Source organism: Phoxinus phoxinus, assembly GCF_949152265.1.
Source record: "Phoxinus phoxinus genome assembly, chromosome: 1".
Taxonomy (NCBI): Eukaryota; Metazoa; Chordata; class Actinopteri; order Cypriniformes; family Leuciscidae; genus Phoxinus; species Phoxinus phoxinus.
The window spans coordinates 38947917-38960333 of NC_136876.1; the positions used below are offsets into that span (position 1 = coordinate 38947917).

Consider the following 12417-nt stretch of genomic DNA (forward strand, 5'->3'; position numbering starts at 1 on the left):
ACACAGCGCCACCTTGTGACACAATTAAGATGTTCTGCTGCTGTGCAAGATGATTTTTTATTTTATTTGAGTTATTTCATATAAAAAGGAAGATTATTCTTCTCAAATCAGCGTCAATAACCAGCACATTCCCTCTGTGACAACCTACCTCAAATTTGTTAAAAGAAATGGACCTGAATAGAGACAAAACGAGTCTTATTTCTTAAAGGGAGTTCACCCAAAAATAATAATTCTGTCATTATTTACTCACCCTTAAGTTGTTCTAAACCTGTATGAGTTTCTTTCTTCTGCTGAACACAAAAGAGGATATTTTGAGGAACGTCCAAACAGTGGACTTTCATTGTATTTATTTATTTATTTCTATGGAAGTCAATCAACCATCAACTGTTTGTTTACCCACATTCTTCAAAATATCCTCTTTTGGGTCCAGCAGAAGAATGATATTCATGCAGGTTTGAAACAACTTGAGGTTGAGTAAATTCTGACAGAATTGTCATTTTTGGGTGAACTATCCCTTTAATAAAAACCAAGAAGAAATGTTCATATATGCCACATTACAGGCATAGCCTTGTTTGTCATTCATGTCACATCATGTCTCACTCTGGGCTACTGAAGACAGCAGACAAACCTGTCCAGCTTTTTCATACGGCTTCTGTACACCTTTTTAAAGACAAGGAAATGGGTGTAACATCATATAATGTGACCAAATAATAACAAATAATGTTAACAAGCCCTTGACATTTTGTATGCACTATTATGTCTTGGGTTTTTTCTATGGAGTACTTTAAAATGACATAACTGAAGATTGATAGCCTATCATAGTGCAAGTATAATGTGACTGATGAATATCCATTAATGCAGCTCCAGCTAAAATACTTATACTGAAATAAAGACGTAATGCATGCTATTTATTTCTTTGGTTTTCATAAACTCCCATGTTACGAAACAACTTATATTGTTACATTTACCCACAAGTTTAAGATGTGAACTCAAATTTAATGATGTGGATATCTGATGTCTGCTAATGTCACTTGTATGGCCACACACACTATGTTAATCTCATTTTCTGGATCATTGTCACAAAAAGATTGTCAGTTTTATTTATTTATCCTGGTATTTCCTTTAGCAAATGTCTAACTAGTTGATAATGTTTTCCCGTTCATGTTGTTCAATAAAATGACCAGTAGGTGTCACCAAAACACCACCGTTGAAACTACTGGCCGACGCCATCACAAGAGCACTGAGGAGCCCTTCTAAAGTCTTTACTTTTATTATTTTTTTAAAACATTTTTATTTCGGGTACTTTAAAATGTTTAGGACATAACTGAAGTTTTATATAGGTATAATGGATCTAAAAAATATACTATGAATATCCAATAATGCAGCTCCAGCTAAAATACCTGGTAGGACTTTTTTTTTATAAACTCCTGTTTTATTTTAAAATACATTACATCGTTATATTATTTATTTAATGTTTTATTTGCATAGCGACAGATACAATAAACATAGATGAAACTGTGACAAAAGCCATCCAATGCGTGTAGCCTATCATAGTGCAAAGCTCATTTGCAACACTTGTCTTTAGAAGAGCTTTTATAAATTACAGTTACAACAGCCAACAAATCCAAAGAGAAAAATGGGAAAAACGGAGAAAAAAAAAGAAAACTAAACATACACGTTTGTTGCTGAATTAACCAAGACTTAGTGGCTTCTTCTTCTTTTAATTAAAACTTGCAGCAGATTTTAAATATTCAGGTAATGAATTCCATAATTTTACACCTTTCACTGAGAGGAGAGATAAAGGACAGCAAAATATGTTTTACAAAAATAAAATTTTACAATTTCCACTAGACGCCGCTCTGGATCTGCTGTAGCCATTCAATCTCTCCGAAAATGTACATAAGGGTTGAGGTGCAAGACCATTTAGACATTTAAACTCAAACTTTACATAGTGGAGAAAGACAAAAAGAGAAACGCTTCAAATATTGTATTTAGCCTACTTAAGATCTGACAATGATGGTCTCTTATTCGCTTTCTATCTAAAATCTTCAAGGCTCTGTTGTAAAGACATTCGATCTGATTAATTACAGACTGATTTGTCTGCGACCAATCATGTGTGATAATATCTTCGAGTTTAAAAACAAAAGGGCATGATCATATGTTAAACAGTATCTTATTATTTGAAGTCAATATTATTTGAAGTCAATTGAATAATTGAATTATTTTGAAGCTAGAAAATGAACCCACAGTCATTAGCTGCAACATGGTATTGCTAGGCGATTATTTGTTAATAATTGTACGATGTATTTTACTTTAGTTTATGCACATCCAGGTGCTCGTTCAAAAGAAATCAAAATCAAAGTAATGAAACAAATTGGCACTCTGCTTTATATGCTCCCATGAAACTTATAATAAATAAATAACACACTAAAAAATATTTACAAATGAAATATCTATAGTCAGGTTCTTCCGACATCCACCAGCAGAGGCGAGCTTGGCGTTTCTTGTGAGCCAAACCTTGACCTCTGTCTGCAATAGTTTTAGAGCAACAGTTTCCTTGTCATATATCCAAAAAAAACTGACTAGCATTTGTGAATTCTGCTCCTGGAGGATCTTGCACTGCGCATTCACACTCACATGCCTTATTAATCTGACCCACCCAATTCAAGGAGTGTGTTAGATGAGGAAAACATAAAAATGCAATGCTAGAGTATCAGCAGAGAAACAGGTGTTTTCATACTTGAAAAGATGACACGAATCCCACAGCTGTGCTTTTCACACTCACATTCAAGTGTGACAGGTGACAGTTTCAGATGGATTTTCTTGTTAAACTCTGTGCACACTTCTTGATTTGCTGCTTCAGGCTTTTCCTCATTTACCTGACAACTGTTAACAGCCCACACACACACACACTCACCTTCCGCTCGCGGCTGCTCTCTGAACTCACCCATTGTTGCTCACTGTAAAGTGTAGAAGAGAGTTTAAACAGACATCAGTCACTATGACGTGTGGTCTTGCATTATCCACACACACACACACACACACACACACACACACACACACACACACACACACACACACACACACACACACACACACACACACACACACACACACACACACACACACACACACACACACACACACACACACACACACTAGTAACTGAGACGCACCTTGAAGAGGATTGTATTTAACATACTAAGCACTTAATGGTATAATGGTAGAAAATAAGGGCCTGGAAAATAACTGTTAAAAGTAATTTAAAAAAGAAAAAATTAACAAAAAAACTTCTGCTCTCGTCTGCTCGTCTGAACTCTCCCATTGTTGCTCACTATAAAGTGCTCCTGGGCAGAAGAGGGTGTTTAATCAGACATCAGTCACTATGACGTGTGGTCTTGCATTATCTACACACACACGCACGCACACACACACACACACACACGCACACACACACACGCACACACACACACACACACACACACACACACACACACACACACACACACACACACACACACACACACACACACACACACACACACACACACACACACACACACACACACACACACACACACACACACACACACACACACACACACACACACACACACACACACACACACACACAGTAACTGCAGAGACACACCTGCACAGGATTGTATTTACCATAAATACTAAGCACTTAATGGTATAATGGAAGAAAATAGGGCCTGGAAAATAACTGTTAAAAGTCATTAAAATTTTTTTTTTTTAACAAAGCTGTGATAGCCTACTTGTGATAATCACTTCAAGGAGACAAATGAAACATTTTTAGTTACCTAATACTAAATATTTAATAAGTTTAGCTATATTTATAATTTTGTTTGTATTTTTCTTGCAATAAAACATCAATATATATATATATTTATATATGCATGTATAGTAGAAATAAATTGGGTAACACTTTAGATTAGGTACACTTATTCACTATTAAATTAGCATGCTTATTACGAGCAAACTGGCTGTTTATTAGTATTTATAAAGCAGATATTAATGCCTTATTCTATATGATCATATTCTTCCCTTAACCCTACCCAATATCTAAACTTAACCACTACTAAGTAGGAGTTTATTGAGGGAAAACTCCTAGTTAATAGTGAACTCATCTAAATTCACCATCAATTTTATATGACATAAATTCAAGAAAATTCATGAATGCAGCAAACACTACAACAATTCCGTAAACATGCTTCATTTTTGTAATGGGGTAAAACGGAGTAAAATGTGGTTTGATGTCATTGTGAAAAGACAAGGGACTGCTGATTGGTAATGAGATACAATGGTTTATTGTGATCCTGGTTCCAGAGGAAGGTCCAGGGCAATGATTATAGGATAGTGTTACCTCTGTCGATGGACAGAGCGATGCATGCATGAAATAGATGGATGGATGGATGGATGGATGAATAGTTTTCTGTGAAACTAAAGGCTTAAGGGGTTGACCTTTCAATGCATCAATAAAAATGTCCAAAACATTTGAATATTGTTTAACATTGTATAATATTGTAATATGCTATTGTAAACTCTTTGTGAATCTCTTGCCTTCAGAGATGTTATTCTTCTACTAGAAATGCTTACTCTTAGAAAATCTTTGCTCTATCTTTAATCTAGATCCAGTGGAGTCCTATTCTCATTCCAGTAAACAAACACTGGCAGCAGGGCCTGAGCCACCGTCTCTTTCATGTGGAGTCTGAGTTCAGGGAATAAAACCCCGATCCATCATATAAACCTTCAGAACATCGCTGGTGGAGCAGAATTAAAGCATCAGGGCTGCGAGAGAAGACGCGATAACAGCAGTTGTGGGTAACCTAACCTTTATCGGACACGCACTCTGATGTTGATGAACCACAAAGATACGGCAATGAACCAGATGTTATTGCACAATAAACCCTATCAGGGTGATCAGGACCCGGATACAAGAACATCTGGCTGTACAGCGAATACTTAGTACAATAAATAAATGGAAATTAAATACTGTTTTCAGTTGAAATGATTTTATTATTTGAGGAGAAAGAGACCATAGTGAAAACATCACATATAGTTACATTGAATGAGGAACTTGAGCCATGCCTGCTTTAATGAGGAAAGAATGAATCTCTCTACATTATGTAGCAATAAAATATGAACAATGGTATCATAAATATATATATATATATTTTGGGCTCAAATCAGGCTAAAAAAATGTATCTGTCATGCTGGTCCAGTTGAATAGACAATGGCACTATCAAAAATATTATATATATATGTATATATGTATATGTATATAATATTTTATATATATATATATATATACTAATACTATATATTTTTTCATAAAAAAAATTTCATAACATATTAAATAATATATATAATAAACCTATAATAATTTATTATTATTATACCTATAATAATTTATTGTATATATATATATATATATATATAAAATCAAAAAATAATTTATACAAAAACTATTATGTATATACACTATACGCTTTAAACTGAAATATATATATATATATATATATATATACTGTATATATATTCAGTATATAAATTGATGATAACATTATTATACTATATAAATCGTTTTTCATTTATATAGCCTAGTATACATTATAAAATAATGTATAATGTAATATAATGTTATTATTATTGTATGGTGGTAAATTGCACAGATTAGCATCATTATAAAGCAATATTTGACTGTAGAATGCAGCGATTGACCAATCAGAATCAAGTATTCCAGAGAGCCACAATAACGTATTTATGTAAGCAAAAAAAAAAAAAAAAAACTTATAGTGTGCATTTACAAACTTACATTTGTTGATGTAACAATGATTGTGAGTGTGGCCTGTGTAACACTTGACAAGGACGAGTGTCAGCTGCTATCAGTGTGTGCCGAAGGTCACGACCCCCAGGGCAGGGTGGATGTGCAGAGGTCAGTATCCGATACTGGAGTCTGGTTGATTCTCTCCGTAGCTCAGCATAGTTTCCACATGGCCAAAACAACTGCTCCTGACCCCCGTTCACCTGTGCTTCCGAAACGCTCCCACAACTGTTATCCTGCGGGAAGATCCACTCACGCTGCACACGTGTGCTCTATTTATGAGTGCATCACTGAATCTGTGCAGTCAGGGGAATCACAAATTATTAAAGTAACCAGTCTGATTCATTTCATTTCAAACTCATGAACTGACCTTCACTCATTAAAGTGTCTTGAGGCCTTCGGGCACTTCTGCAGTGTGAGAAAATGAATCGGTCTGGCTTCTGTGTGATTAATTGAAGTTTACTTTGCAGCGTTTCTTTATGAGTCAGAAGATTTGTTCTTATGCTGCATGGGAACAGAGCAGAAGAAGTTTGAAAAAACCAACAACCTTATTTGACCTTTACATTTACTTGTGGCTATGGCAAGTATTACTACTATTGCTCATAGTTCAAGTTGGTGGTTTGAAGAAAAAAAACTCCTAACCGTATATTAAACTTTGCCATGTAACTCACCTCCACCATTTGTGCCACAGACATGATTCATACCTCAAATCACGCAACATTTGTAAAAAAATGTATGTTTACCGGCTGGAAAAAAACTAAAAAAGTGAGGAACTTGAGCCATGCCTGAGAATTTCTGCTTTAACGAGGAAAGACTGAAATCTCAAAAGCAGTTTTTTTTTTTATTATGGGTTAATTTCAGCAATTCAATTTCATAAATATTGCTTTTTTAGCTCAAATGCATATGTCACACTGGCCAAGCTAATGTATTCTAAAGAGAGAAAAACAGACCAAAAAGTAAATTTGCTCTTGCAACTAAAATGTGAATTTCCTTGTTATGGAAAAATATTTTTAAATATTAATGTAATTAAATATAATATAATATAAGATTGATTAACTGCACAATTAAATGGAGTCAATCTTGTGTCTTCAATGCCAACGCAAAATGTTGCACTTTACTTTCATAATGTAATGTATTTCCAGCTGAGACAGGATCTAAAAAAAAAAAAAAAAAAAGAGGTCAGGACCTTTAGGTGAGGTTTTATTATTCGGCCGTTGGTTAACATGGTCTAATCGCTTGCGTGGCCTAGATGATGTCAGACAAAATAGAAAGGTGGAACGAGTTGTTGCGAATTGCTAAAAGATTAGGCAAGCAGGTTTTTCTTTAGAATTATGTGCACCGATTAATCAATCACATTTAGACAGTTATTACGAGTGAATGTATATTCAATGTTCATGTAATGTTGAAAAGCACGCTGGCCACATTTCTTAGCCTGCCAACACGATCTCATGAAAGTGCGTATCTATACCACGAATGTTATTTCTCGTGCCATTTATAGGCTACGGCAAAAAAAAATTTTTGCGTGCATATGGGCCTATGCTACGAGGATTAGGGCTCGGGGGTGCGTGCGTAGGCTACTACACGCCATGAAGTGCGAATCATATGCACGCGAAAACTGCGTAGCCTATATCATATGCACGCAAAAAATATTTTTGGCGCAAATGGCACGAGAAATAACATTCGTGGTATAGATACGCACTTTCATGAGATCGGGCTAAGCCTGCTGTGCAACTATAAATGTCAAGCTTCTTCACAAAGCAGAACTTACTCTTAATACACTTATCATTTAAACCACAAAAGACATCGACACATGACAGATTTAATTTATCTAATCTTTACCCAGAACAGCTGGGACAGGTCAGAACAAGCAAAGCTCCATCTCATCCAAGGCTTTGTTTAATCAACTTGCCCAGCGACTCTCCAGCTATTCATGGGAATTCACACAAAACCTCCTGGCAGCAGCTCATGGTTATGCCGATTGAAAACAGGTTTGAAATGACAATTTGCATATCTGCACGTGGGAAAGTGGTAACACGTTTCTCCCACGTAAGTGAATTGAAATGAATCAGTCGTGCAGATGCCCTCCTACGGCCACTACTATTCATTTTCAGTGCATCGGGCCTCTCAAAAACATCTCACTGGCAAAAACAGACGCAATGGTCTCATCGCAGTGCGTCTCTTCTCATGCCTTCCAGCGAAGGAGAAATCGTGGAGAGAGATGTGTTTTCACCAGCCTGTAATTTCATGACGGCGCTGACAAGTTAAGAACATGGTGAACTCCAGAAAGCAAACAAATCATGTCATATAAATCAAGGTCTATTATACTGGAAAAATGTTTTGTTAGATAACCTTTTAATAGGTAGGCTACTTCATGTGAAGCCCTATTATATAGGCTACGTTTTAATTATTCCTAAATTGCATTTTTTTTCTTCAAAATCCTAAATACTAAAATTAAATGTTAGTAATTAAAAAGCATGTAATTAACTGAAATGATAAAAAAATTTCAACAACAACTTATTAAGCTGACAAAAAATGCATTTTTAGGACCCTATGAAATTTCTAGATTCCATTTTAATGCATTAATTAAAAAAGCATCAAAAAGCATGTAAACAATCTGTCGTTTTTACAAAATAAAACTGGCAGCAGTGTTTGCCAGAATATTTCTGTAAAAAATACAGTACAAATGTAAAACTATTTACAGAACAACCGGTAAATTTGAGAATTTAAAACTTGTTTTAAAATTTAAAAAAATATATACACATTTTAATCCGGTAAATTCAACAGCCTTTTCTGCTGAATTAGCAAGGCCACAATGCCACTAAAATCGATGTACTTTTTACAAATACTGACATCCACCATAATAACAGGAGGAAAAGAGAAAACCACATGATGAATCTAATACAACTTTTCCACAAGATGATGTAATTATATAGAAGCTGCACACAGTGTCATGCACACAAAACATGGTAACATACATGGCGCTAAAACATTCATTAAACAACTGAAGATGGACCATAAAACCCTGATATACATAATTGATTTGAAAAAAACTATGAAGAAACAATTATTACATTTAAAAACTATCAAATGTGAAGTGTCACAGGGAATTCTGGGAATGTCAGTGTACGGGTTTTCATTGCAAATTATAAGATGATTTGTTCTCTTTACTTTCAAAAATGGTACACTTAATAGTATTTTACTGTAAAATTACAAGTTTAATGTAAACATGTTTAATGTTACAAATGTAAAGTTTCCTAGTATACTTGCTGTTAACCAATTAACAGGTTTTTACTGTCACATTTTTAGTCTTTTACAATTAAATTACAATCATTTTTTACAGTGAACAAACATTTATTAAAACTTTTTTTAGACATCTGAGGCGGCATTCTTCTGCTTTGTCCTGGTATGTTAACTTGTTTGTTTTTTTGTCAAAGATATGTCTTAACTGACTGAATAAAACCTCACAGTACCAAGAAGAGTTTTTTAAAGGGTCAAATAAGGCAAAATTGGCTCCTTGAGGTGCAAACTGCACACATTCACTTTACAGCATATACACATTTCTCTGGAAAGAGCCTGAGGATTGTGGGAAGACCTGTCAGATATGAGTGAGTGGGCACATTTTTTAGAAGTAAATAATGAAGAGTGAACATGCCAAAACGCTTCACTCAAGCATTCACAATGATTTCAAAATCATTCCAGACAATAGCGTCTTAAAATCCAAATGGATTGATCTGGCAGCGAAGTAGAAAAAGAAAGTTTGTTTAGAAGTTTTGAGATGGGCTTAAACTGTCCACAGCAGATTTGCAATGTGCCAAATGGCAGATTTATGAGGGCAGGATATAGCTACCGCACAGTGTCTTCATTGTGTTTTGAGCATGTGCTGAGGTATTCTGGGTAGCTTTGGTTAGAGGAGAATTTCATCATGTTCACCCTAGAAGAACAAATGAAACCCATAACTTTCACACACTTGTTGAAAAGCATGCGAATGCAAACAACTCTTGCTAAAGCTATTGATCATATGGTTGGTTAGTGATTGGAACAAACCCCTAACCTTAAGCAGCTATTAAAGGGGTCTCATTATGCCCTTTCACAAAGTCTTTGTTTTGTTTTTGGGGTGTACTATATGTTTTCATGCTTGATTGTTAAAAAAACACATTATTTTTCACATCTTTTATGTATTACAGCTCCTCTCTTCCCATTCTAGTTGAACGCATCGTTTTTGATGAAGCCCCTCCTTACAAAATATGCTGTGATTGGTTACCTGGCCCAGTGTGTTGTGATTGGCAGCGCGTAGCGCGTGTTCGGGAAATGTCACGCCCCTTCATAACCGTGAACTCTACTCAGATGTAAATATGAGCGATGGCGTAAATTTCTAACCATTTCGAGCCCGATTCAGACCCTGACAATGTTTATTAACGATGATTGTGCTGAATGGATTTCAAGCACAGATCACTTCACAGGACGTTTCAGAGTAGTATGTTGTTGTTGTTGTTTTTTCTAACATGACGTTATCTACCATTTGATCGTTATTGTCAGAAAACTAGGTAATACTAACAGTAATTGATCACAAAATCATGGATAATCTCCTAAGAGGCGGTGAATAGTCTCACAAAACCAAGAGCTTACAAAAGCTAAAGTAAACACTATATCAATACTGTTAGTTAGCAGAGTAGCGGAGGCAAGGCTTTGCCCTCGTTTACATCAGCTAACATAATAAGACTTCTGTCTTCTGTCAAAATGGGAGCCGCTCCATCTTTCAGGAGAAGCTTTTGTGTGTATAGCATTACACTCTCTTCTGGAAGCTGTTCTCCGTAAAATGTGCAGCGCACCGACAAACATTGATGTTATAATATTCAGGAACATTATTTACAAATTAATTTTAACCTCTCAAAGTTTGTCAGCCTTAGGACAAACTATGTCTGAGGTGTAAAAAACAGTGACAGCAACCCTTCCTCTTCTCTAAAGCAGCCCAATATGGCCTCATCCCCTTTGTTGCGTGTTCACTTCCCGGGGTCAGGGTTTATGTAAATTTTTGGGTTTTTGATGTCACCAACCCGGGAAGAAGCTCGTCGTAGTCTCGAAGCTCTGTAAAATAAAAATAAAATAAAATCTCCCTTTGCATTAAACTTTGAGCATCATAATTTTGCAGATGTGGTTGAAGCTCAAACAGGAACATTACGCAGTTAAAGTTCAGCATGTAACTCATCACGCACCATGTTACATTTCACATTTTAGTCATGTTATACTCAAATTCCTATATTTTAACTAAAATGCTCTAATATAACGCAAATGTAAAGCAAAGGCCATTTCAAAACAGATTTTGTTGACTGTTGAGATATTTACCATCAAACAATGGCAGATGTCAAGTGTGTCAACACTTGATTCTAAGTAAATACTAGAAATGTGATTAAGTCAGATGAATGACTGTAAATATGACTGAGTAATATGAGTAATCAGCTCTTAGAAATCTCTTCAATATGCATGATGCAGTTTTTAAGTGTCACTATGGTGCTGAGAAATTCATCTTGCACCATTAATACTACAGCTATGAGCGACACCTGGAATCGTGCAGCTTATTATTGAGAGGTGCACTATTGCTTTTCTGAGTGATAATATTTATAGTAGCCTAGACTTTGCTTGGTTGGAGATAAAACAGGAGAAAATATCTCCCACTGAAGGATTATCGATTAATAAAACCTTGCACAAAGACCTCAAAACACTTTTAGTAAAGTTCATATTCTGTAAACTCATACATTTTGACACTTGCATTACATTACCAGCTAGTAAACTTATTCGTTAGCTCACCTGGTAGGCTACAGAGCACTTGAGATTCAGAGCGCTCGTGAACGAGTCACGATAAAGATCTCAAAGACTTGTAGAAGGAGCTAAAATTGATTAGTTGCAACAGCAAATGTGTTTTTAATTCACGTTTGCTTTGGTTAACACTATCGGTTAGGTTTAGTGAAGGTGATCGTTCATTTCAAACGCGACAGAGCGATAATATTTAAGCGCCATTTCCGATCTGCTGCGATATAGCACCAACGCAAGAAAGCGTTGCCAGATTCACGTTCATCTTTTTCTGATAAAACTGAACGAATATATATGAAGACTTCGGATGCAAAAGGCTCTAGTGCCATCTGAAAATTTCTTCTAAAATTAGCATTTTTATCAAGCTCGTATATTTAAGTTCAGTAATTTCACTTTAATGACAAGGCCATTTTCATTGCCATTAAAGTGAAATAACTGAACATAAACATACAAGCTTGATAAAAATGATCATTCTAGAAGAAAATTTCAGATGGCACGGCTTTTGCATCTGAAGTCTTCATACTCATTTTAAAACTGTGAAACCAATCTAAGATCTACCCTTATTATTAGCCTACTGATCTTAGTTTAACTTGTAGAGGGCCGCCAGTAGCTCTTTTCATCACTCTTGCTGTTGCTGCTGGTTCTTATGATTCTGTCTTTGAAAACAATCATTGGGATTGTTATGACAAATGATTTGAGGATTATTTTACAGAGCCAAGCCTGATTCATGTGGACACGGGCGCCTGTCCTATACAGTCTGA

General features: G+C 35.5%; 1 long non-coding RNA gene across 1 annotated transcript; it reads right to left on the minus strand.

Moving 5' to 3' along the window:
* Positions 1-5828: 5828 nt before the first annotated feature.
* Positions 5829-10513, minus strand: LOC307005909. The gene is made up of 3 exons (XR_013799357.1): positions 7688-10513; positions 6219-6352; positions 5829-6144 (listed from the first exon to the last, which is right to left on the minus strand). It is a non-coding gene; the product is annotated as an uncharacterized lncRNA (long non-coding RNA).
* Positions 10514-12417: the final 1904 nt, after the last annotated feature.